The sequence below is a fragment of the Phyllostomus hastatus genome, unplaced genomic scaffold (assembly GCF_019186645.2).
Source record: "Phyllostomus hastatus isolate PE091 unplaced genomic scaffold, TTU_PhHast_1.1 phas_scaffold_216, whole genome shotgun sequence".
Classification (NCBI taxonomy): domain Eukaryota; kingdom Metazoa; phylum Chordata; class Mammalia; order Chiroptera; family Phyllostomidae; genus Phyllostomus; species Phyllostomus hastatus.
The window spans coordinates 14,878,707-14,905,699 of NW_025334018.1; the positions used below are offsets into that span (position 1 = coordinate 14,878,707).

Sequence of the window (26,993 nt, forward strand, 5' to 3'; positions counted from 1 at the left end):
AACCTTATTGACTGGAAAGGTCCCCAGTTTTGAAAACCATCAACACGGAGATGGAAGTAGAAACCTAGGAACCCAAATTAACAACCCCCAATTGAAAGGAAAGATCTTTCTGCTGGCATATCTGGATCCAAGACCAAGCTCTTAAAGGGTTTGGTGGGAAGGCTTGTAAATACTCTGCTGCAAAGTACTGGTACTACCTGGGAGGTGGTAGAGTGTCATATTAGCGTGGACTTGGATTAGTTGTAAATATACATTTCAAATACAAGGGAAACCACTAAAAAAAACCCAGATGTATAACTGATATGGTAAGGGGGGAGGAGAAAAGGTCATATAAAATGCTCAGTTTAAACCAGAAGGTATCAGAAGTAGCACAGAAGGAAAAAACCCCAACCACAAATAACAAAGACAATGAATAGAAAAACAGGAACAACTACGGGAGGTATCAATCCAACTAATCCAACTAGACATCAATCAACTTTAAACATCAATGGTCTAAACACACAAATTAGAAACTGTCATAGTGGTTAAAAAAAAAAAAAGATCCAACCATATATATGTTGTCTACAAGAAACCCACTTTTGAATACAAAAACACAGACGGATTAAAAGTAAATGGATGGAGTCAGATATACCACATGAACACTGATCAAAAGAAAGCTGGAGCAGCTATGCTAATTTCAGAGGAAGCAGACTGTAGAGCAATAAAAATTATCAGGGATAAAGAGAGGCATTATACAATGATAAATGGGTCGATCCTCCAATAATTCTCCAGTCCTTAATGTGGATGTGCCTAATCAAATACATGAAGTGAAAACTGACTGAACAACAAGGAGAAATAGATGAAGCCACTATTATTACCGGAGACCTCAGTACTCCTTAATCAGTGACCCCCCAGATTCAGCAGGCAGAAAATCAGTTAAGGACAAAGTTCACAATCAATCAATTGGATCTAATTGATATTTATAGAATACTTCACCCAACAACAAAATACACATTATTTTCAAACGCACATGGAACATTTAATAAGAAAGACCCAAATCTAGCCTATTAAATAAATCTCAATAAATTTAAAGGAATTCCTTTAAATTCAATGGAATTAACGTAGAAATCAATAACAGAAAGACATCAAGAAAATCCCCAAAATTTCTGGAAACTAACTGAACAATCTATGATTCAAAGAAATCAAAAGGGAAATTAGTATTCCAAAAAGAATATACAACATGTCAAAATTTGCTGAACCAGAAATTTGCATGCCCAAAAATTAACCCTTATATATAAATGGTCAAATGACTTGCCAGCATGCTAATACCATTTAATGAGGAACAGACAGTCTCTTCAGCAAATGATATTGGGAAAATAGGATATTCACCTGCAAAAGAATTAATTTGGACCCCTATCTTACACTGTATACAAAAATTAATTCAAAATGGATCAAAGACCTACAAAAATATAAGAGCAAAACTATAAAACTCTTAGAGGTTAAATATACAAATTAAGTCCTACATCTCAAAAACAGAACAAATTTAAAAGTGAGTAAAACTGAGTCGAAGGAACATTTGTCCAAAGATGATGTACACACACAATGATAAATGGGTCAACCCTCCAATAATTTTCACGCAATGGCCTTGAACACACGCAAGGAAGTTCAACATCAGTAACTACCAGGGAAATGAAAATCAAAACCACAATTAGATACCACTTCACATCCACTAAGATGGCTATTACAAAACAAAATCAAACAGACAAGGAAACCAGGAAACAACAGGTGTTGGTGAGGGTGCGGAGAAACTGGGAACTGCCCGCGGGAATGTGAAAAGCAACATCATGGTGGTTCCCGAAGGATTATAAACTGGAATCACGGCGACCCAGCAGCTCCACTTCTGGGTGTATCCCCAAGGGGATGCAAAGCAGGGACTCATGAAGAGGGATCTGTAAGGACACCCACGTCACAGCAGCACTGTCCACAACAGGCCCGAAGTGGAAGCTACGCCAGTATAGCTTGTCAACAGGTGAGCGGATAAACAAGATGTGGTGTGCACATACCGTGGAAGATTCCTCAGACTCAGAAGGGGAAATTCCGACACGCGCCACACCACGGAGGAACCTTGGGAACACTGCCGTCAGGGAAACAGGCCAGTCACAAAGGGCAAACCCTGTGAGATTCACTTATACAAGGTACTCAGAGGAGTCCACAGTCAAGCTCCGGGCAGCGGAACGGGGGTTGCCGGGGACTGGGAAGAGGGGGGATAGGGAGTTAGTCTTTAATGCGCACAGAGTGGCAGTCTGGAAACGGGAAAAAATTCTGGAGATGGATGGTGCTAACAGCTTCCCAAAATTGTGAATGTACTTAATGCCCCCTTTAAAAATGGTTATAATGAAGTATAGTATAATTTTTTTAAAAATGTAATTCACCATATTAACTTAAAAGAAAACCCCACAGGTAGGAGAGCCATGGAGAACAAGCAGCAACCAGCGAGGCGGGGGAAACCATGTGTGTGGCTTCTTGGAACAAAGAAGAACACGTTTCCAAGAAGAGGAAGTGATCTCCTGCTGACAGGCAGCCGACAAGCTGAGATGGGCGAGAACTGACCACTGTTGTCACTGGGGACTGGATGAGCTCATTTCAGTGGCATAACCTAGGGGCAAATGCCTGGCTGGGTTCAGCAAAGACTGGAAGGAAAGGAATTGAAAATCACATTCCAGAGAACTTTTTTTTGAGGAGTCTGCTCAAAGAATAGGGAAATGGGGTGGTCATTAGTACAAGGGAAAGAGGACTTGGGTTCAGGAGGGCTTTTCTCTCATCCACTTTTACACTAGGCAGAAGGCACGCCGGCACTGAAGGGCTGCTACTCAGTGACCGTCCAGAATGAGCTAGTGCGGGGTGTTCCCAAGACTAGCACACTGCTGGACTCCGGGGGACAGACAGTGCTGCCGTTTTCAGTCGCGCTCTCTTTTCTCTCCAAACATCATCTCACTGTCTTTTCCTAAGGTCGTGCAAATTTTTCATAAAGTTCTTCAACAAATAATACAAGCGATAGGATAAATGTACAATGATTCAACTATCCTTTTTGCTGGACAGCCCCGTGCGTGCCCTGTTACTACAGGTAGATGCTGCAGTGGTTCTATGCACATACATTTTTAACCAGAGCTGTCATTTCTTTCTGTTGGTTATACTCTCAAGACGGCCCATTAATAGATCTAAGGCGAGGAATATTTTTAAGGTTCTTCATGGAAGTAAGCAGTTCTATCCATTCACATTCCCATCAGAAATATGTGAGTCCCATTTCACCATATCCCCAACAGTACAGAGTTTCAAATGAAAATTTCTTATTTCAACTTAAATGTTCTTATTTTGTTAATACCATCAAAAATGCATGGTCGTACTTTAACTTTCTTTTGATTAACTGGTGAGGTTAGACTTTTCCAAATATTTATGTCACATCTTTTTTCTTTTGTGAATTGCCTATTCTTTTCTGACATTTGTTTTTGAAAGAACTTCTCCCTATCAGTCTGATCTGTTTAGCAGTAAGGACATCCACCCTTTGATTATTGTAGGTTTACCCTCCTATGGCTTTTTTTAATTATTCATTTTATCATGCTCAAGTTAATTTTTGTTAATTACGTTAAATCCAACATTCCTTTGTCACTTTCCCTTCGTAGTTCGTAATTCAGTTGTAATTGCTAAGGACTGGGTACCAGTGGATTAAAACAAAGGACTGGGTTAGAAAGTTCTGGTATAAGGAAGTTAGAAAGTCTCCTGTGCCGTGAATATCTGGTTTATTCTGGCCTTTCATTATTTTTCTAAGGTTTCATTTATTTTTAGAGAGAGGGGAAGGAAGGGAGAGAGAGAGGCAGAGAAACATCGATGTGTGAGAGGAACCTGTCTCGGCTGCCTCCCACATGCTCTGCCAACCAGGGACCCGGCATGCAACCCAGGCCTGTGCCCTCCCCAGCAACGGAACCTGCGACCCTCCCATTTGCAGGATGACACCCTACCCACTGAGCCACACCAGTCAGGGCTAGCCTCCTTTTAAATGCGAGTTCAGAAAGTTTCTTAATATATGACTAATAGATAAATAAATAGGTAATAAAATCTGGTAAAAGGCATTGAGAACAACAGGGCTTGGACTGAGAACACCTATCGTAAGTGCTGGGTCTACCACTTACTGCCTGGAAGACTTTGGCCTTCTGAGCCTCACTCAATCCTCAGGATCTATCAACAGCATAACTTTTATTGAGGGATTACTATGTATGTCAGATATGATTCTAATAATTTTATTTTTGTCAACTTACTTAAATACTACTCTAGCATATTATAATTACCATTTTATGTAAGAGAAAGCATATAACCTAGAGAGGTAAAATAACTCATCAAAATTCTGATAAAATTGAAAATGGTAGAACAGGATTTGAACCTAGGCTTTCTAACTCACGTCCCATCTTGGCACTGAAATTATCGTTTATCTTATAGGTGTGGTGAGAGCATTACAAGACGCAATGCACATGAAAGGATCTTATAAAATGTGTGACTTAAAATTGGGTTAAAAGCAAAAAAGATGGCAGCAAATCCCTCAAAGCATACCTGTACTGAGAACTAAAACCCCTGCAGTACCCTCTTCAGGCACCAGGGCAGACAGTCCTTAGGTCTGGCGTTCTGGCTGGAAAAAATTCTGCACCAGGCTAGAAGAGTATACGATTTTTTCCATGCAAATGACAGCATAAGGCGTGATCTCTTCGCAGATCAGATCAGTTAACTATTCCAGTTTAGAAGGCCCATGAAAATAAGAGACTCAGCTTGTCTTTCTTCCTCTTACGTCTTGCCGTGTCTTCCCCTTCTGCTAAGCACAGTATCTTGGCTTACACCCCCTTCCTTGGATCTGTAATGCCATACCTCCTTCCCCCGTTTCTATCCAAATCCTCCATGTCCTTTGGGGTGCATCTCAAACCCCAACCTCAAATTCATATCCATTAGCTCAGCAGTCCCCAACCTTTCCCAGCTCCAGGGACCAGTTTCGTGGAAGACCCTTTTTCTGTGGGGGGTGGGGGGTGGTTCAGGGTGATTCAAGCACATTACATTCAAGTTCGCCTCCTGCTGTGTGGCCCTGTTCCCGACAGGCCCCGACTGGTATCTGTGGCCCCAGGTTGCGGGCCCCTGCATTAACTCTTGCCTTCCGCCTTCTCTTCTTTACCTGACCTCTCATTATTTCCTTTATAAAACTACACAGTCTCTGGTCACATTTTCTTCTTTTGAGATTTATGATCATTTATATACTTAAAACTCACTACCTTCAAAGGGTACAGTTCAGTGGTTTAAAGTTCATTCACAGGTTGGACAACCATCAGCACTACCTAATTCCAGAACATGTCACCGCCCTAACAACAAACCCCGTATCATTAGCACTCACACCCCACTTCCCGGCCTTAAGTACAATGACAGGCCTTAGACTGTAGTAGTTTGGCAGCCTCCACTCTGATTGTCTCCTAATTAGCCTTGCCTTCTCCATTGATGTCAACTTTGCTGAAAGCAAGGCAGGGAGTGTTTTGTATCCCTTTACAGTGATTGCACTGAGCCCATGAATAGAAGAGCAGAGGTTCTAAAAATATCTGAACTGAACGTGCACAAAGAATGTCCCCAGTTTAAAAGAATATTATATATCTCCCCATGAGTATTTACACTATATAAGGCACACCAGTTTTTAAAATGGTTAGTAAAAGCAAAAAGTCATTTTTCTTTTGAAAGTGGGTGGCTTAACTAAGAATACTGTAAGGAAAAAAATTTCATAATGCCCTTTGAATCAAAACTATATTTAGTCAGTGAACTTACCAAATTATTTTGAGGACATCCTTCTGAATCAAATCCCTAGATCCTAAAGCTGAAGATGAAATTACAATCACAATAATGCACTATGGCAGAAGTTGGCGTCTGTTCCTCTGAGTTGACATACACAGCCTACCAAAATGCAAAAGGTGTATACTTCTGGCAAATGTGAAAATCCAGTAATTTCAATAACTTGAGTTTTACATTCTGGAAATTACAGGTTGTTTATATAGAATCACTTTGATAAAGTATTTACAATGAAAACGAATTTGAGAGGTAGCAGACATAACTGGCTATTTATCTCTGGGAAAGTCATTCAATGTCTCCAAAGTCCAGATTTCCTCATCTTTATGAGTAGGAGTTACTCCATCTGTCCTACCTTTTTCACAGAATTGTGAAGATCAAATGAGACAGTTTACGAAAGTTTGTAAAAAGCACCTACAGATATTACTCATATATCGTTAGAAGAATTCTAAACCCAAACCAAGTTTTCACTGTTAAAATAAGTAAGCAGTGGGTTCTCTGCGTTGACACAGTTATAACGAGTGTGTTTCCTCACGGCCCTAACGACATCAACGAGCATGCGGTGGCTCTTCTTTAAGGCTTTCTCACAGAGCGATGGGAATCAGCGCAAACTGGTCTCACACTGTGAGTGGGTAAAGGTTAACCGAACGCATAAAAGCATTCAGACCAGTTCCCCAGGTCTTAGGAATCTAAGACAACATTCATTCTTTTGCATCTTTAGCTTATTTGAGCTAAAAGGAACAATGCACTAAACATTCCTTTAAACACTAAAATGCCTGCTAACATTCAACTGGAGCTGAACAGTAACCTCAAAAATTAAGTCGGAATCAGTAGTAAAGTTTTGATCAACAGAAAAAGAAAAACGAACGAATAGAGAATTGATAACGTCTAATATGTTCCATGGTAGGTGCTTTATAGGGCCACACCACTGGATTTTCATGAACAGAAGGTAGGGCTCCTACTGTCATCATTCACATTACACAGGCAAAGAAAATGAGGCTCAGAAAAGCACTCGCCCAAGACCACGGACGGAGGTTTGCACTGCTGGGATCGGAACTCGGAACTCAGGCGGCAGGACTCTGGCTCCGCATTCTAACCCGCACTGCTGTCTCCTCACACTGTGCTGATCAGATTTCATTTTCTGTAGTAAAAGCAACACCAAATCCAAGGGAAAAAAATTTCCACAGGTGTACTTCATCTCATTTTCTTTCCACATCTAACTACTACAAAACTAAATAGAAGAAGTTAATGACCAGAAGACCATACAACAAAACAAGGTGACGGATGGAGGTTTGAAATAACATAACCTATGTTCTAATAACAGCTTCTAATTTTTTAAAGTTCAAAATGAAGCCTTCTTTCAGCGGGTCTCTTTGCTCACGGTGGCTGAATTCTTTTTAAAAAGCTCATTCCAATGACTTCAGGCCTCTAGTCACGCGCTGAAAAGGTGCTAGAGTACTTCCACAGAGCAGAGGACATTAAACACTTGAAATACTGTTTGTTGGCAGAATGACTGCCAGGAAATATTTGTGACATCCAGGCCCACCCACTTTCCTTCAGCGACTAATCCCACCTCCCCTTGCCCTACTCCCATGTCGGCTTTGGTATACGCATTAATGCAAGGTCCAGCACATAAAGAAGCTGCAAGTTTGCAGAAACTAATATATTACAAGTGTCCTTGAAAATGCCATTCTGATCAAAGTTTTAAACTATGGAAATTATTTTGAATGCATCTCTGCTGGGAAAATTGGGACTAGAAAAATATTAATCCTGGCAAATATGTGCTTAATAGTATCTAATTCTAATTTTTTAATTAGAATCTAATTTTTTAAATCAGTATCTAATTTTCTAAAAGTTATATCTGAATGAACTATACCTTTCTTTTATCTAGAGAACACAGTATAGGGGGAAAAAACCCACAATCTTACAGTTGACCAAGGGTCACAAACATGGAGACGGGTAAGAATATTAAAAGAGCTGCTGAAGAAATAAAACTAAAATAATTAAAATTATAAAACTAAAATGTGAATGTATGGGAACAACCTTTAAATTGTAAAAAAAAAAAAAAAAGAGTCCCATGAAATGTGGTAAAATTTCCTAGCAACCATACATGAAAAAACGTAAATAGAAATTATAGTTGAGTAACGACTTTGTTATAATACACCTGAAAATATAATGATTATAGAGGAATTTCTATGTAGCATTAGTTCTAGACACGAAGTACATCAGTTGTTTTCACTGAGGAGGAGAATTCTCACTGCAGTACAGACTGAAAGACGGGGAACATTATCTACAACATTCATACAATTCACATTGATAAGGAGAAATTTAATCTGCCGGCATGTATGAAAGTTATCAGAATAACAGCATATACAAACTGTGAAATCTGAAAAACGCAACATACAAATAAATGATGAAATTACCAACTCTGCACACTGTGCTTGAGTCTTAATACTTTTACACTTGCATACTTCTCTTGAGGTTCTTAAAAATGAACTACAGCCCTGGCTGGTGTGGCTCAGTGGATTCAGTGCAGGCTTGCGAACCAAGGGGTCTCCGGTTCAATTCCCAGTCGGGGCACATGCCTGGGTTGCAGGCCAGGTCCCCAGTGGGGGGCACCCGAGAGACAACCATGCATCGATGTTTCTCTCCCTCTTTCTCCTTCCTTTCCCCTCTCTCCAAAAATAAATAAATTAAGTCTTTAAAAAAAATGAACTACAATCTTTTCTTGTTATAACAAAACAATTTATCAATTCGATTAACTTCTCATTAGTTAAAGGATACCAATCAATAAAAATAAAGAACTCACTTTGAAGCCCAGATTCGGACCACGCTTGTTAACTGGGAAAAAGTATTGACAGCCAAATCAAAAAGCACCTGAATTCAAGAGACACCTTAAGTATTATATTACTGAAGCCTGAGGTCTGGGTGCAAAGGGATAACACTTGCTAGAAGCAACGGTCCTGACATGTATTATAGATCTAGAGCCCTGTTTCTAACAGTAGCTTCACTGGCTAGAAACACGTAATTGAAATATTAGCCCAAGCCAATCCGTAAGGCATGCCAAGCACAGCAAACATCAAACTTACCTCAATATCCAGATTAATATGGAAACATATATAATAGTCCTTAATGTCACAAATACCTATCATGTGTATCTACGAAGGACATGAGGCCATGAGAGAGAAAGAAAAATAAAACCGGTTACATAGGTTTAATAAGAAAAAAATACTATACTCCTTTCTCAAAGTGTTAGTTTGGTTATCGATCAAGAGTAACAAAAACTGTTGGGAAAAGCCAAGCATTTAGGTACTCCACTCTGAGGGGTGCGTTCGTTTTTTTATTCCCTTAGTCTGCATTTGCTGACATTTATTTACAGATCGGGTACCAAGTTAAACAAAACCAAAGGGAAGGAAGTCTGATGGAGAGCTTACAGGAAGACAGTGCTGTCTCTCCTACAAGTCAGCACACAACATCTGTAGCTGCAACCGACAGGGCCCCCCCAATGAATGGACAGTACACTACACACCGAATGGACAATGCAACACACTGAAGTGAAAAAGCTTGCCAAATACATGTTAAGATATGGAGAGAAGAGGGAGAGGAGAAAAAATCTGCTCATTCGCTAGGGGTTCTGTCAGACCCAGGGTGGTGGGGAATACAAAAGGAAACGGAGAGGTTTACTTTTACGAGGATCTTCCTATCAGCACACAGATACAACTCAGGAAAAGAGATCACTAAGGATTACTGGTGACTGTCTAATTTCCTTTCCCCCACCCCATTGAAACTGCAGACATTTTGATCCCTTCATCGTCTCCCGGCCCATCATCCCCTCTCCCTCTCTCCGACACCTGGTCATCAGTGTAATTTAGTAGCTGTGCACAGACCTTGGAACCTAACTTCCTGGGTTTAAAGTCCAGCTCCCATCACGTACTTGCTCTGTAATCCTCGGCAATGTCTTAACTTCTCTCCGCTTCAGTTTCATCACCAGGATAATAGTGCCTACTTCTTAGGGTTATTTTGAGCAAATGAATTAGCGCCTTTAAAACACCCTTACAAACGTGCCCAGCACGGGGCAAGGGCTCTATCTTTATCACTACCGTCTTTATCTGAGTTATTCTTCGCCTAGACCCTCTATTCCTGGTATTTCTGTGTTTCCTCCCACATCAGCCTGTATAACCCATATCCATGAATGAATCTTAAAACCTCTCTTCACTGCTGGAGGAAATACCACTATGTAACTATGTCACTAGTGCAAATTTCTAAAATCTCACCTGGGCCCTCAGCACTGCCCATCAACCTTTTTACCAATCGTTGCCCCTTTTCTCATTCCCTCTTCTCACTGGCAAACTTATCAAGTCCAGTCACTACCGTCCTTTCTCCCCCAGCCCCACTCAGAGGACGGAGCTGTCCCTCCGCACATCTGCAGTCAGCCGTCCCGTCTGGCCTCTGCAATGCTGTCATGCAAGCTAGGAACACATAAGCTAGCTGATTCTATTTCCCATGTATAATAAACAGCTAAGCTAGTTCTATGGATTTTTAGCTCCTAAATATTCCTTAAAATTATTTATACTTTTCATCCCTATTACCAGTCTGTTAATCAAGGTCCTCATCATCTCTTAGTTAAATCCTGCCATGAGAGGAGCAAGGAGATTAAGGAGAATCGAGAAAATGCCAACATCAGAAGCTGAGAGAGACGTAATATTGTGATTGTCTTTGCAGCCTCCAATCTTGTGTCTCTGGAAACCACCCTCCGATGATCTACTTCACAGTTCACTGCGCAGTTCTACTGCGGCTCCCCCGCCAAAAATCATCAGATAGAGCACACCACCCCCCTCTGTCCCCAGGAGCTCTTAACCTTTCAGGGTAAGAGACTAGCCCCTCTCCCACCAATCAGGGACACACTTTAGAAAGTACGAGAACTCCTTGTAATGCTATGCCAAACCAAACCAAACCACATCTTTTTAAAAGCGTAATTGTCTGAAGAGAGGAAGGAAGAGGGCCCAATCCAAAAATTTCAAATTTTCAGCGGGGTCTATGACTCCCCAAAAGGCTCACTATTCTGGAGGGTAAGGCCCAAGCTCATTATCGGCCTGTGACGTTTTCCTCGACCTGGCCCACGTCCACGTCCGCCTCACCAGCTGTCCCTCCATGTGGGTGGATAGCAAGAGTTGGTGTGAAGCAGACATCTGTTACTTTTGCATGTCTAGTATCCCTTCCTCCTCTTGGATCAGCATCCCGACTCTCTGTCGGGAAATAACCCTGGTCTCTCTCTCTGCAGTGTCGGTGTGAATGTCACCCTCCACCGGGCACGGAAGACATCCCATCCAACCCTGAACCAGGCCAACCAGGCGGAGTTTCCCAAGAAGCCGAACCTTGAGCGGGCTGACGTGAAGATGGAGCCGGTCAAGGCCGCCTCATCTTGACTGCAGCACAAGGCTGGCTCCTGCCACCAGGAACTGCCCGTGCAAACTGCCCGGGTTCTCCTCAGGCTTCCTACAGCTCACATGCTCATTTCTTACGTCAGTTCTGCTATTCAACATCCCTACATAAACACTCGTTTTCTGCCTAAATTAACCATTTTAGCCATTTGTTCATTTATGAGAAAAAGGTTTATTAAAGTATGTTATGGCTTGTCATGTGTGTCCACTTGGCCAGGATACCCACAGTCCCCAGTCCTTGGGACACACACCGGTGTCAGCGTTGCTGTGACGGCGTGACGTAAGTAATACCTGGGTGGCTACCATCTACAATCAGTTGGATTAGCCAAGTGAGGAGGCCTCATCCAATCAGCCAAAAGGCCCTGAGGGAAAAACTGAGGTTTCACTGAAGAAGCAATTCTCCTGAAGGGCTGTCTGCCCGAGCCCCCAGCGGCCTGCCCTGCAGATTTTGGGCTTGCCCGTCCCCCTGCTCACGTAGTTCAGTTCCTTGAAGTGACCCTCTCTCCCCGACACACAGATGCACACGCACTGTGTGTGAGTGCACGTGCGCCCTACCGGTCCGCTTGCACCCAAAGAACCCGAGTACCTATGTCGCCGAGGACAGCGTCCCCAAAGAGCTCGCTGTGGCACACAAGTGCTAACAGTTTGAGATCAGAGCTGGGAGTAGAATTTCTGAATTCTAGCCCTGATGGCAATAAAACTAATTTTCTAGATTCCTTCACAATACAGGGAAACGCTCGAACGAAGGCAGCTTAGGGCAGGGCGCCTCCGACTGCTGTGCAGCCTCCTACAGCTCCTTCAGGGACCTCGAACCAGGACTCAAGGGCCAGATCTGGGCCACGGCCTATTTCTGTGTGGCCTGTGAATTAAGAATGGTTCTTACATTCTCAAATACTTTTTTAATCAAAAGAAAAATAGTACTTCATGACAATTCTGTAAAATTCAAATTCAGGGGACACAGCCACGCTCATTTGCTCACATATACTGCCCACAGCTGCTTTCGCCCCGGAACAGCAGAGGTGGGTATTCCAACAGAGACCACATGGCCCTGAAAACCCGCAGCACTTTTTATCCGGACCTTCCGGAGGAGTGTTTGCTGGCCCCTGCCTCAGTTCACTGCAGAAGGCATTACTCATCTTGAGGAGGGAGGGTCAAGAAAAAAGTGGGAAAAGTTAAAAAAGAGGATACATGAAAAGAAACAAACTGTATTATTTATTGAGTACTTACTATGTACAAAATACTGCTTTGAGCTCTTTACATGTATTGTACACTTTTAACCCTCACAACACTCCTGTGAGGCAGAGGCTATTGCCCCATTTTACGGATGAAGCAGAGGGGCCACAACAACCCTGCCCAAGCCCAACACGGATCACAGGACCGGGAGCACAGCCGGGCAGTTTGGCTCTCGCAGCCGTGACGTCAACCACAGCACCGTCCTGCTTTACCGCTCACCCTGCCCACTGCGTCCGTGCTGCACGAATGATGTTCACTGGCCTCACGCTGCAGCAGCACAGACCCTGCGGACGAACCAGCACCGGAACACATGAAGACGCCTGTGGCGGGGCGTTCCTTAGAGAACTTGAGGGATTAGAGACCTAGGCCTACCTTCTTTCTTGAAGGCAGGAAGCTGAGAAGACTCCCCCTTGCACTGGATCGCTGCCTTGTCCCCAACCAAACTGGAACTCAGAAGCTCAGGCAAGCGTCTCGATGCAGGCTAAGATAAAACATGGTCTCTTCCCCTGTGTCATATCTTACCAAGACCAATTAAATAAGAATCTCTGAACTGTGGAGCCAGGATATGGATATTTCTCCAGTCTTCTTAGTTAATTCTATTTTAGAGCCAAACCCAGTTGAGACCCACCACACTACACTTCGTTCAAGGAGAAGAGCAGTGATTAAAAGGGAAAAATACAGGTGAGGAGAGGCACAAGGGCAGCAATAGGGGAACTTGACAAAGCTTGTCTCTGAAAATGGGAATTTTTATTTAGTACCCCAGCATGCTAGTAAAGAATATCTCTAGTCTTCATGTCTCACTTTACATATGAAAACTTAAAAAAAAAGGCAGCCCTGGCTGGGTAGCTCAGCTGGTTAGTGTCAATCTGACACACCAAGGTTGCAGGTTCGATCCCTGGTCAGGGCACATACAAGAGTCAACCAATGAATGCATAAACAAGTGGACCAACATATCAGTGTTTTTCTCTCTCTTCTTTCTCAAATCAACAAATAAATGAATTTTTTAGAAAAAGAAAAGCAAATTTGAAAACAAAACTAAATATTTCTGTACATGTATGTATTCTTAGGAAATTCCTGTAAGGACACATAGCAAACTGATAGCTAACATATTTTTCTTATCTGTATTTTTTACTTGATCTTTATTCTTGCATAATGTTTTACTTGCTTAGTTAAAAATGAATTCATTTTAAAAAGTGGGACTAACAGGATGTTCAAAGATTATGTTGCTTATACTCTTAATAGAAAATTATCTGTGTGAAGAGCTAGGAGAAATTACCTGATGCTTCCCTGAAAGGCACTTTCCTTCCTGTCAGAGCGCAAAGCATAGAATCTCCCCACTTCCGTGTGCAATGGAGATGTGTCCTCCAACCAAACCTGACCAAGAACCCTTTCCGCCAGGTGGGTATCCCTTTCCGCCAGGTGGGTATTACTTAAAGTCTTAGTGGGCAGTAATTTATCACAATACTTAGCGTGAGGGGGACATATTGCAAATAATGAGAAAGAGTAAAATGGAAAATTTCTGAAGTTTACAAACACAAATGTCTATCCCATTCTAATTTTTATACTCGATAATAATCTCACCTAACACTGAAGTAAAGCCAAGTATCCTCCCCTTCTGTGGACTACTCATTTAAATAAATCTGACGCCTCTGAAACGGCTTCAGGCTTCTGGAAACCAAGCACCAGGCAGAAGGCGTGGTAAGGCCGTATCCGAGCAATCACACCGGCTCGGCCAAAGGTCTCAAGTCCTACGCAGCGAGCGCTCACGCAGGGGTTGTCACGGCGCTGCTGCCATCCTGAGTAAAGAAACCAGCTTCATGTGTATTCACAAAGCGGTCAAGTTAAATTCTGCACTGAAGAATAAAATCGCCAATCTGGTTCAATGGTAAGCCTCAACAGACAAAAATCACATTTGAAATGTTAATTGTTTTAAACATACCATGCAAAAAACCCAAAACCCCACTACCATGAGGGGAAAAGTGTGTGTGTATGTGTCCCACTTTGCCAGATGCACACCCAGGCCCCTTGGTGTAGTCGGGAGCCTCCGTCGGGAGCCTGCCCACGCCGGCGGTGCTGACCCCCGGCCCAGCGGAGGCCGCTCTAACGCCGCCCGTCTGACCTGCCCCGGCACCGAGTGGCATTTGTATGGGTTACAGTTAGCCTTCGTCCTAGTGGTGAGCGCGGTCCTCTCAGGAGATTCTTCATTACGAAGGCACACTAACTCTTCCAGGACATTAAGACCATTTGAAAGTCTCACTCAAGCATGTGTCTCAAAAAGCAAGGTTAGCTCATGGATAGAACTGTAGTTAAGCAGGGTCAGAATCAACATTTAAAGATTTTAGTAATGGTGTGAGCAATTAAACTTAAAGGAGAAACTGCCTCAGAAAAAATTAGTGCTTTAAAAAAAACTAAAAACATTTCTGCTGTGATAGAGCATAGTTCTTCTGCAATGCTTAATGGTTTCCTATAAAGATATCTGCTTGAATCCAGAAAACACTAATCAGATTAAGAGTCTGTAAAAATCGGATGCTGATTCACAAAAGTGCTACCTAATATAGTATCTATTATGATATATTTTTAACTTTATGAAACTCTAAACCTAAGAAAAATGTATAAATAACTCTGGAAACAATATAAAAAGAATCTGTATAAAATTAGCAGAAACATATGAGATATCTACAAGAAGGACATTACCAGAAATGTAAAAAGAGAGGATTTATTTCCTTCTAAGAGGACTACGAGTTAGACAGCAGAGAGAGAGTCTGTCTAACATACTTCAGTCAACAGACCCAAGATTAAAAGGCATATCTGACAGACATGTTGTGGTTCCAGATCCTCCCAGAAAACTCATAGCTCACCAGCTCGTTTATTCACTTCACAAGTTAGAGGTGCTTGTCGAGTTCTGAATTACTGCCAGGCAATAAATGGTTTCAAGCCTAAAAGTGAAAATCTTGTATTATTCTAATCTAGTTAAAATACATATACTTGTCTTAAAAAAAAAAACAAAAACCCTAGCCAAACTTAAAACTGTTAATATGTAATCTGAAAACTATACAGGCACATGTCCCTACTTAATGTAACATTTTCTATTTCCAGATATAAAAGTACAATGCTATAAAGTTACAGTAATTAAAATGTAGGACTACCAACATCAGAGAAGACGAATAAAGAAATGAAAAAGAGTAAGCCTAAAAAAAGACTCAAGCATATAAAGTGCTTCCAATTCTTAAATGACCCAGTATTTCTACCACCAATGGAAATTGATGGCACAAAAAAAACACAAGCAAACAAAAATATATGCCAGAAACAAAAATAAAAGCCAGGAAACAAAAGATTCTTCACTAAAGAACAGATACATTACCGTACATCAATACAGCAGAATATTGCTTAAAAGAATAAAGTAGAATTATGTAGTGACATGAAAAAATGACCAAAATACCTTAGGCAAAAAAAGCAATTTGCCATAATTAAAGTTCAATCTATTCTTCCTTAACAAATATTCACATTAACAGTAGATATTCTTGGGGAAAGGGACTTTCATTTTTTAAGTTATACATACCAAAAACATTTAAATGTACAGAATGAAATAATTAAGAATGCATGAAAAATTCAACTACAATGGTTTTTCACAGCATAGCTTTTATAATAAAAAATGGAAAACTCTAGGGTATCATTTAAATAAATTATCAAAAATTCACATAATGGAATACTATGCATTGATATTATTTATCCGGTAGATATGACACTATGAAAATATATTTTTCATGAAAAACTCACAATATAAAAATATTATGCATCTGATCTCATTTTTTTAAAGAAAAAATAGATGCACTGAACAGCACTGGGAAAGATGTATAAGAAAATGTTTACAGACTGGGAGGTGATTTTTCTTTTGGCCTATTGTGTACATTTTCAACATGGGCAATATTGCCCCCAAGTGGGTAAAAAGTGGCTCTTGAGCAAATAAATAAAAAAAAAATAATAAAAATAAATCCCCAAACAAAATCCCCTCAACTCTTTTAGAATACAAAGCACAGTCTAATATACAATACATAAGGAACTATACAGTATGTCTATGGTATTAAAACGTCATGAGGGGCACAATTAGGAAAAACTATCTAAAAAGGCTGCAGCAGGGTGGTGGAGCAACTGATCACAACAAAAAAGGCTGGAAACATGCTCGCTGGTACTTTCTCATTTCTTCCACAATGAACTTGGTATGACTTGATTTGCGTAAGTAATGTATGTACCTTGAACTAATTAAAAACGGACAGACGATAAAAAGATACAACATTTTCATTATTAAATATAAAATTTATTCCTATACTTCCAACACTTTAAAAATACACAACTACTCTAAAACTATAATACTCAAATGAAATGCAGGAGAAAGACACGGAATTACCGCATCAGAGCCAGTGGTGAGGGGTCCCCTGGAGAAGTAAACTGCACATTCCTGGGCTGCACTGCAGACCCAACAGAACCAGAGTTTCCGTGGATGGGGCCAGTGGCGTTGACTAAATGAGGCACATCCATCAGAGTATCCATGGAAATGAAATCCAGATGGATATATTTTCATTTGTTCTAAGAAAATGTTAAAATTACATACAAAAGTGATAAAAATTAAAAAATAACCTCAGTGCCCAGGAATCTAGGAGGAGTCCCTGCTACACCCCTCTCTTTCCTTTGAGGAACTCGAAGGTTCAAATTTCTTCACCAGCCTGTCAAACACACCCCACTTTCATTGTCTGTACTGGGCACAAGGCACTGGGAACAGTACACAAGAAATAAGCAACATTCATCAGTTTTGCCACTAAAATAAACTCATTTCAATTAAATCTGCAAAAGCCAGCATTAAGAACGGGCCCTCTCGGGCACCATGGCTCACACAGAAGCAGTTTTTCACTGGAGGATGAAAACAAACAGGTCAGGGGACCAAAGTCACCGCGGGGCGGTGATAACTGGGGTGCTGCCGGCTCCGCTCAGTTCTCTAGTTCACACACTGACTTCGCACGGCGGTTGGCGGTCGTCAGGTACGCAACTTTCCCCTACTCTCATTACAAATCTCTCATGTTAAATAGCCTGAGTTTAAAACAATAAACCACAAATGCCAAGGTTCCTGTGTATATAATGAAATTACCTGAGTGCATCGCTAAACAGCCCCACATTAAGTAACAGAAAACACGGGGTTAGTCAGAACAGTGGATATAAAGGAAGGATACTGCTCCTGGGGTGTCCAAGCTGCGGCCTGCGGGCCACATGTCGCCCAGGATGGCCATGAATGCTGCCCGACACACAAAGTCTAAAATTGACCTAAAACAGTATGAGGTGTTTTGTGATTATGTGTCGCAATGTATTGAATGTGTGGCCCTAGACAGCTCTTCTTCCTCCAGTGTGGCCCACAGACGCCCAAAGGTCGGACACCCCTGCTCCCTAGTGATCACCCACTTGCAATTTCTTACAGGCGTCAATGCCAGCTTTTGTTGGCTGTGACAACAATGGCAGCAGTAACATCTGAGCGCTTTTCGTACGCCAGGCATACGTACTTGACCCCCAAACATATCTACAGAAGGGCACTCTTCTTCTTTTGTTTACAGATGAAAAAGCGGAGAGAGAGAGGTGAAGTTAACAGTGCTTTGCCTTCTGACCACAAACACATTATTTAATGACCCAATATTCAAAGTGAGATTTGACATATTATTTATATAAGTAAGTTTATATCCTGTAACTAAGCAAGACTCCATGAAACAGCATATGAACGAACGCAGCTGGGGCAAACCTGACTTCGAAGAACCCAAGTCTGCGCCTTCCTACCAAGGGTGCAGTCCTCTTCCCACCTCTCACTCCCCACACCCAGAAACGGCAACCCGATTCCGCTCGTTTTCGTTTCAAGTTCAGGTTTTATCATACATATGATTCCATCTCAGGAATGCATGTTGTTCAGTGATCATTTGCAAAGCCTTTTCCCCCTAAGAACGTTCACCTTTAAAAGTTTTATAAAACTTAATTTCATATTCTATGATGAATTCATTTTAGAACTTTTTCTAATTATAAAATACGAACAATGTATAAAGTTCAGGAAATAAAAAGTTTAAAGAGGAAAAGAAAAATCACCTGAAATCCTAATTCAAGAGAACAACTTTGGTCCTTTTGGTATTTCCTGAGCCTGTATTCTATATACAAATGAACATTTTGTAAAAATAAGAACTGAAATCACACTATGTAAACACTGATAATCTGCTTTTTCTCCCATAATAGAGCACGTTTTAGAAATCGTGCAGATGAATGCAATTAGATGGATGATTTTCTACAAAACACTTTGGACTTTAAAAAGTTTGTTATACTGCGAAAATTAACCACAAGACGGAAAGGGGATGGTGGGTCCTTCAACTAAAGAATTCTTTCTTTTGCAGGAATTTGAATGCTTTAAAAAATCATTTAAAATGTTACTGATTAAATAGGCAATTTCTTTACCCTACTAAGAAAGCTCACAAATCCACCTTCGGCACGTCAACACAGAGAAGACATCAGACTCGTGGTTATGGAAGCTGATGTCTCAGTTGCAAAGCGTTACAGTTGCAAAGGACCCAAACTGTGACAATTCCCTGGAGACACTCGCTCAACCCCGCACACCTGAACCTAAGCAGAGGCAGCTACCACCACCACAACGGGGTGACTCTTTAATTCCGGCATCTAAGGCCTACCGCGTACACACGCAGCAAACAGACGCAATGCGTGGTGACACAGTCTCAGGCCTGTCCTAATGGGACAGCTGTCCACATCTAAAGCACGACGGGAGTAACGGAGCAACAGCATCACCTGAGCCCCCGCAGCTCAGGGTTTCCACCTTAGAGTGTGCTTGGTTCTTCAGTTACAATGCTGTCATATTCCAATGTAATAATTATGACATTTGAGTACAAGTAAGAGGTTACTAAGCATTTATTTAAAATTCAAAGGGATGTTTTACAATGGAATTTATCCAAAGAGTGCTATTCAATATTCAAAAAGCATAGGAACTTTTTAAAAACAGTATACTACCTGACCAATCTGAGTTACCAGTACTTAAGTTCCAACTTCCAATCTGGATATAAAAGAAATACCATCAAAATAACTTCATACTGAAAAATCTAAACAAATAAAGAGGGTCTTGGACATAAGATTCACCTTCCAAACTCACTTGCCCATGGTTTTTCTTAAGTTAATCTAATATTCTTAAATAATTACATGTATAAAAGTTCCACCTACATCAGTTGTTACATATATACATCCACAGAGCGAACTGATACCCGTACTTTACATGCAAAACTTTCTGAACCGTGAAAATTTCATGCCAGGGGTTATGTGTGTCATTACCACACCGACCACACAGGATGGGCAAAGTGGGCAGAAGCAGGTCTACAGTTGTTCGTATGAAAAGTAGCACAGTAACTAATAAATAACGGTACAGGAAGGAACGGGTTCGTGGACTCCTAGCTGCAAACCTACTGTTGCCCGCGCCGTGTGATCAGGACGGAGCACGGAGGGTGCAGCAGCGGAGCAGCCCATGTGCTGTCGTCACACAGAAATCTAGCAAAATCAATAAAAATTAAAAAACAAAAAAGCAGTTCGAGGACAATCTTTTATAAACTTGTCATATTACAGCCTTAGTCTCAGACAACTATAAACAAACTCTAAAATGTTCCTTCTTTACAAAAACAGCCCTCCCTCTTCATTCTAGGTTTACGGTACTTTCAGCTCAAACCAACAGGGCAGACCCCTACTGCCTGAGTGTGAGATGCGCCGGCCCTCTCCCGGGGGTCCCTGCAGCCACCACACTAGCCCGGGGCCCTTGACGCCCATCCCCCGAACACTCACTCACCTCCTCGGGCCGCACTTCACCATCTCTCTCTCTCTGTGAAAACGTCTTTTCCGGTTTAGCCGAGTGACTTCCACACGTAAATCCTGCACCATAATCCCTTCCCTTTTGCAACCTTCCACTCAAATAGTTTCTCTCTCTCGATTATCAGCACCTACTTTCATCCTTCAGGTATCCATTCCTATTCGATATTCATTTAAAATAATTCTAAACTTTAAGATATTAAATCATTTGAAGAATTAGAAACTGTATAAATGTGCAGTTTGGAGATTTCACGCTATAACACTACCCCGCCTAGGTATCAACAGTGGTTGAAAAAAATTTATCCCATTACATATTTTTTTAACCCTATTAAATTACCAGTTCATATTTCTGAACAAGTCATAAACTCTACTGTACTAATAGAAAGCAGAACCATGGGCCCCTCCACACAACAGAAAGGATTAGATGGAAAACTAGTGTTGGCTACACAATCATTTCGACTACTGTTGTTCTACCATCTCATTTCGGACTGCAGTAAATTTTTAGTAGTTTTTAAGAATTAAGAGATACAAACAGAACCAAAAGATGATATCGTGAATGTGAATTCAAGGGTCTCATGCAGATTTTTTTAAAGCTGAAAACATTCCAGACTGCTCAGACAGTTAAAATCCAAGTGAAAATTATACTCTTACACTCTCTCTGCTTCTGGTCTTTATTTCCCTCTTCAGGATTTTTACTGTGTGGTTTATTTTAAGTAGCTTAAACCACAAGGGGGAGGAGGGAGTTTTGTAGAGAAAAAAGAAAGGTGAACTCAATTGTTTTTGAAAAATTTCTAGACTCATCTGGAAGAAACATGCTGTGCTGCCCTGAAGAAATGATGAGCGGTAGTGGCAGCCTTCTGTTCGTCACCTACGGACTGACTGACTGACAGATTCATTCATTCCATTCATATTCATTCATTCATGTTTGCATGCAAGCAAAACACAAATATTTATTGATCACTTATTTTATGCTTTCTTCTGTGGCAGTCTCTGCTTCTGGCAGCCTGCTGTCAGCATTATTCTCTATAATTAGAGTTTGTGACTTTTCATAAATTATACAGTTATTTTGAGTTTCATCACCAACAAAAAATGGACAGTATCTATTTCATAGATTTGTAGTGCTGATTAAATGAGATGTAAGGGCTTTACTTTCAAGAAAATATTAAAGAAAAACCCTTAGTGGGCTTTATGTTCTTTTATTTCAGTCCTCTGGAAATAGAATAGGAAAATATATTCATGTCTCACACACTTCACAAATCACCTCATGTAAAAAATGAATGAATTTTCTTTTTTTTTAAACATACAAAATTGTGAATTTTCTTACAATAGTGTACCAAGAGCTGCTAGCCACGCAATCTAATAACTTACTTTTCCTGCCAAGAGGCAAGGCGACTTCTAAGAATGTCAGGCGTCCACAGTGGGACGGGCACGGCTGCCAGCAGTGACAGAGCCCGAGCGGCCCAAGGCAGGGACACTCCGTTCTCAGGGGCGCTGGGGAGGGGAGGGACGGGCCAGAGTGAGCAGTCCGGGGAGAGTGACGTGGTTCTGATTTCCGCTGACAAACAGAAACATCTTCGAACCAACTCAAAACAGAATCCACTGCAATGTGATAGACAGTGTGAGGCGTTAAATCAGTGTTTTGGCTATCTGGGGTCCCTTTAGTAAAGGGCGTGTCATTCAGTCAACCAGATCTGGGCTGTTGCAGTTTACATAAGAAAAACAGTCTTTAGAAAAAGTAACCCACGAACAATCCCCAACCTTATGTGCTACATTTACTTGTTACGGTCAAGTGGTGCTGTACCACCAGGACAGGCTCTGGAAAATGTGTCATTAGGAGATCCTGTCACTGTGCAAACATCCCAGAGTGCACAGGGTGCATTTACACAAACCTGGATGGTACAGCCTCTTAACACACCTAGGTCCTGTGGTATAGCCTGTTGTTCCTAGGCTACACGCCCTGCACAGTGTACACTGTACTGAATACTGTAGGTAACTGTAACGCAATGGCAAACATCTGTGTATCTACATGTAGGAAAGGTAGAGCAGCAGCAATACAGTGTAAAAGGTAAAAAACGGCACACTGGACAGGGCATTTATCATGAGTGAACTTGGAGGACTGCAAGGTGCTCAGGGAGTCAGCAAGAGAGTGGTGAGTGACTGTGAAGGCCCAGGACATCACTGCGCACCCTGTGCTAAATTTTAAACTAACACAAAACTGAATCAAGCAAGACAGAGTGACGCAATCAAGAGTGCAGTAGACACCTGATGCAAAGGCTGCTGCCAGTCGAACAGGGCATACTGTTTTACAGCGAACTTTTTTACAAGTAGAAAGAATACACTCTAAAATAACAATAAAAAGCAGAGTGAATGCGTAAACCAGTAACACAGTTCATCCACACTGAGTCTCCTGTACTGGACCTAACAGCAGGTCTGTTTCCGCTGGCACCATCACAGCCGCGCGGGCGCTGCACTGCGAGAGGACCGTCACTAGGTGGTAGGAATCTGTCAGTTCCACTGTGATGTGACGGGACCACAGTCGTAGACGCGTCCATCGCTGACAGGAACATTAAGTGGTGCACGACTGTAATTTAAAAATACTTCAAATATACTTTTAAAGGAAAGAAACCTAAATAAAAATTAATAGCAAATACTTTATTTCTGAGTTTAGAAAATATCTGAAAACTAAAAGAAACATTCAGAAAGGTATAAAAAACAACTCAACGCTTTAAAATACGCACCCATCTCGAAAGTACAACAGCCTATATTTAACATTTTGAAATTGGGGGGTTGCTTCTTGTCTTGGCTGCTCACATTAGGCAAAGACAGCGAAGACGGCCACCAGCAAGCCCACGAGAGAGGTCTCAGAATACACCAGCACTTCTGACTTCCAGAATTGTGAGAATAAATTTGTTGTTTAAGCAAAAAACAAGGAAGAGAGCGGGCAGATAATTCGCAGCTGAGGTGAACTTACTGGTCAGTCAGAAAGAAATACATCAATCTTGAGGCTAACTCACTTGCATACTATTCAGCCACGTGGAAAGTTCAATGAACACAGAGCTAGAGCCAGGCACAAGGATGGCTAAGAATGGCACGTGCAAACTAACAATTTTTTTAAATTAAGGAATTAAGGGGGAAGGGACAGAAGCACTAAAAGTAGTATTTTTTCTAAGGTATTTCGCACATTCGATGCCGTATTTTCCGCGGCTCCGCCGTTCACTGCCCCCCACACTCCGAGCTGCTCACCACATAAGAAGTCCGCGCTCCACCTGCATCGCTTCTGCTCACACAACTGGTGTTGCTGAGGCCCGCCCTTCCAGTGCTGCGAAGACCACACAGAAGGACCTCGCCGACAGTGACGTACTTTAAGACACCTTCTGATAGGGAAGGGTCTAGTCGAGGAACATGTGTAAGTGACCCACGGACACGGACAATGGGGTAGGGACTGATGGGGGGGGGGCAGGTAGCACCGGAGAGCAAAGGGGGGGAAAAACTGGGACAACTGTAACAGGAGAAAAATTATGTGAAAACAGAAAAAGTATCTTCTGAAATACCAATGGCTAAATGTGAGGATTCCCTGTTAACTAAGAACCCAAAATTCTAAATAAGTAAAATTTCCGAGACTACACATTTGTCAAAGGAATCGCATAAACATGCTTGTCGCTGATGAAATAAATAGTAGGGATTTTCACCTTTCCATTTTCTAAAAAAGGCAGCAACAACCAGAGCAACTAAGTCGTCTCCTCTCTCAGAGGCAGCCTGCACCTCCGACTCCAGCTCTCCTCTGAAGTCCACCCCCGGACTGGGCACTCGTCTGGAGGGCCAGATCTTCCCGGGGCTGACTCGCAGCTACGCCCCTCAAAGCCTCCCTCGTTCCCCTTCACGGCCCAGGTGCCCGCCTGACCCGCGCTATGCCAGCCTCCGTGTCCTCCATCCTATCTTCCTCAGCGCCTTCCGCACACTCTGTAGCCAGGCTCATCTTCCAGAAGACGAGCTCATTTTCCTCCTATCAAAACGTTTTGTGCGCTTGAATAAAGCCTAAATTTCTCGCCCTAGCGTTCCATGACGTCTAAAGTCTAGGCCCAACCAACCTTTCCGGCCTCATCGCCCTATTTTCTGGTCATACAGGTTTAGGCTCCGTCAAACCAATCTCCTGTCGTCCAACTTGTCCTGGACTTTCTATCTCAGCTCATGCTGTTCCTACCATACAGAATGCCTGCCGCCACCCCCTCCAGCTGCCATGGCTCAAGGCCATGTACCTTGCATTTATTCAGTCATCTAGGCAAGGCCACACAAATGACACCTCCTGCCCCACCCATCAGAACGGTCAAAAACAAACAAATTAATTTAATAGCAGCTAGCTTTTCTTAAATGCCTACTACATGCCAAGCAGTTCACACTGTATTTCCAATTATCTCAACAATCCTCTACAGTAGGTATTATTACTCCCTTTTGAAAGATGAGGAAGCCAAACTTCAGCAATATCAAATCATATATTTAGTAAGTTACCTTGAATTACATACTAATTTGCCTCAAATCACATATGTAGTAAGTGGGAAAGCAAGGATTTGAACCCAGGCTGCCTAACTCCAAAGCCAATGCTCTAAAAACTAAGTTTTTATTTTTTTGGTCTGAACCATGTGACTAACCCCTCCATCCTCTCTGCAATAATTTAGTTCTACATAGTTATTTCTACTTACCACATACAATAAGCTTTCTCGTGTATGTTATTTTAGTAAAGGGAGAACTTTAAAAAAATGCTATTTCTTCCCAATAAAAAAAACAATGCTCAAATTGTAACTGTAAAGACTATCTTTTTGCCCTGGCTGTTGTAGCTCAGTGGATTGAGCGCGGACTGCAAACCAGGGGGTCACAGGTTCGATTCCCAGTCAGGGCACCTGCATGGGTTGCGGGCCGGGTCACCAGTGAGGGGCACATGACAGGCAACCACACATTAATATCTCCCTCTTTCTCCTTCCCTTCCCCTCTCTCTAAAAATAAATAAATAAAATCTTTAAAAAAATAGTATCTTTTTATGTCAGAAAGATAATTTTTACCTAAAATATTTTCAAAGAAATTCATTCCAACCAAGTTTTTCAAGATGACTGCAAACTACTAATCATACACTGTGACAGCTTTAATTAATACTATGAAGATTTTGTGATTACGACCCAAGAACTTTAAAAGACATCTACCAACCTGGCGTAGACTGTAAAAACTGACCCACTCAACGCCACTGAAGGGCACTGACACACTCTTACACACAGGGTGACGCCCTCTGATCCGGTTACCCCACTTCTGGGGATCTATCCTAAAGACAGAAAGAAAGAAATAACAACAAAGATGTACTCAAAGGTAAATGCACAAAAATGCCTGCCCCAGTGTTATTTAAAACAGTAACATTTTAAAGAATCAACCTGAAAGTGCCACACTGGGTAGAACACCAACACTCTGGTCAGAGAAAAAAGTGGGAGCAAAATAGTCCACATAAAAGTATAATTCTAATTTTTTAAAAAATAAAAAAAATCTGCACATGTAAGGAAAAAAGCTAGAAAAAATGTGCATTAAAATGTTAGTAGTTATTATCTCTGGGTGACAGGTTTATGGGTGATTTTCTTCCTAAAAATTTATATATTTATCTATTTTCAGAGAGAGGGGAAGGGAGGGAATTGTGTGAGAAACATCCACCTCACACACCCCCAACTGGGGACCTGGCCTGCAACCCAGGCCTGTGCCCTTCCAGTTTGCTGGCCAGTGCTCCAACCACTGAGCCACACTAGCCAGGGTTATGGGTGATTTTCAATTATTTCTTTACATCTACGTTCTTTTCAAGATCTGCCACAGCGGAGCATGAGTTACTTTGGACAGGAAAACAGTGCTGAAGTGGTCAGAACTACTGAAAATGACCCTGAGCCTAACAAGGGCATGGTACCGGGAACAGAACTACATTTCCTAATGCAAAGAAAATTGCAAGCTTTTGTTTCCAGCTTCTGTTACATTCATGTTTACCTTTAGACTGTGTAAAGAATGTTACCCAAAACTCAGCAGTATTCATAAAATTATATGAGGCTCTCTACCTAAAAGTCAGCCAATCCTCTAACAGAAAGCACCCATTAAGTGAACTGGTTCGCTGTGTGTCTATTGAGAATAAATGTTCAGTTAATCCTAACCCAGAACATACAAAACAGAAAAATCAGGAAAACTATTCTCATTTTGTAAATTAAATATACTGTTGCTGCCTTATAAGCACATCATAGTTAGGTCTGGAGAGGGGAGGAACTTGAAAATAAAGCTGGCAAGTGACCAACATTCACTAAAAATGCACAGTGATGCATTTGTCTCTATACACATTTCTATTCCACTGCATAGTTAACTTCAGTGGCACAGGATGATTTTAATCAGTGTCGAAAAAATATAGAGCTGGAATACAAAACAAACAAACAAACAAACAAACACCACCCTTCACATTAAACATAAAATGCTAACTGAAAAATAAAAAATACTTCCCACAATGTGGCATATTGCAGAAAAGCAATTTGAAAAATAAAGTCTTGGGTTAAAGTAAAATAGGCATTAGAAAACAATTCTCATTTCACTATATTT

General features: G+C 41.5%; 1 protein-coding gene across 2 annotated transcripts in view; it reads right to left on the reverse strand.

Annotated features, from left to right (window-relative positions):
• Positions 1-26,993, reverse strand: part of RAP1A (RAP1A, member of RAS oncogene family) — a 64,669-nt gene that overhangs the window by 30,931 nt on the left and 6,745 nt on the right. Inside the window, exon 1 of one of the 2 annotated variants that reach the window (XM_045816997.1) lies at positions 25,590-25,628. The exons of the other annotated variant lie outside the window; for it this stretch is intronic. The gene's annotated coding sequence lies outside the window, so the exon portion shown is untranslated. Of the gene's footprint in view, positions 1-25,589; positions 25,629-26,993 lie in introns of those variants that run through there. 2 annotated transcript variants of the gene reach the window in all.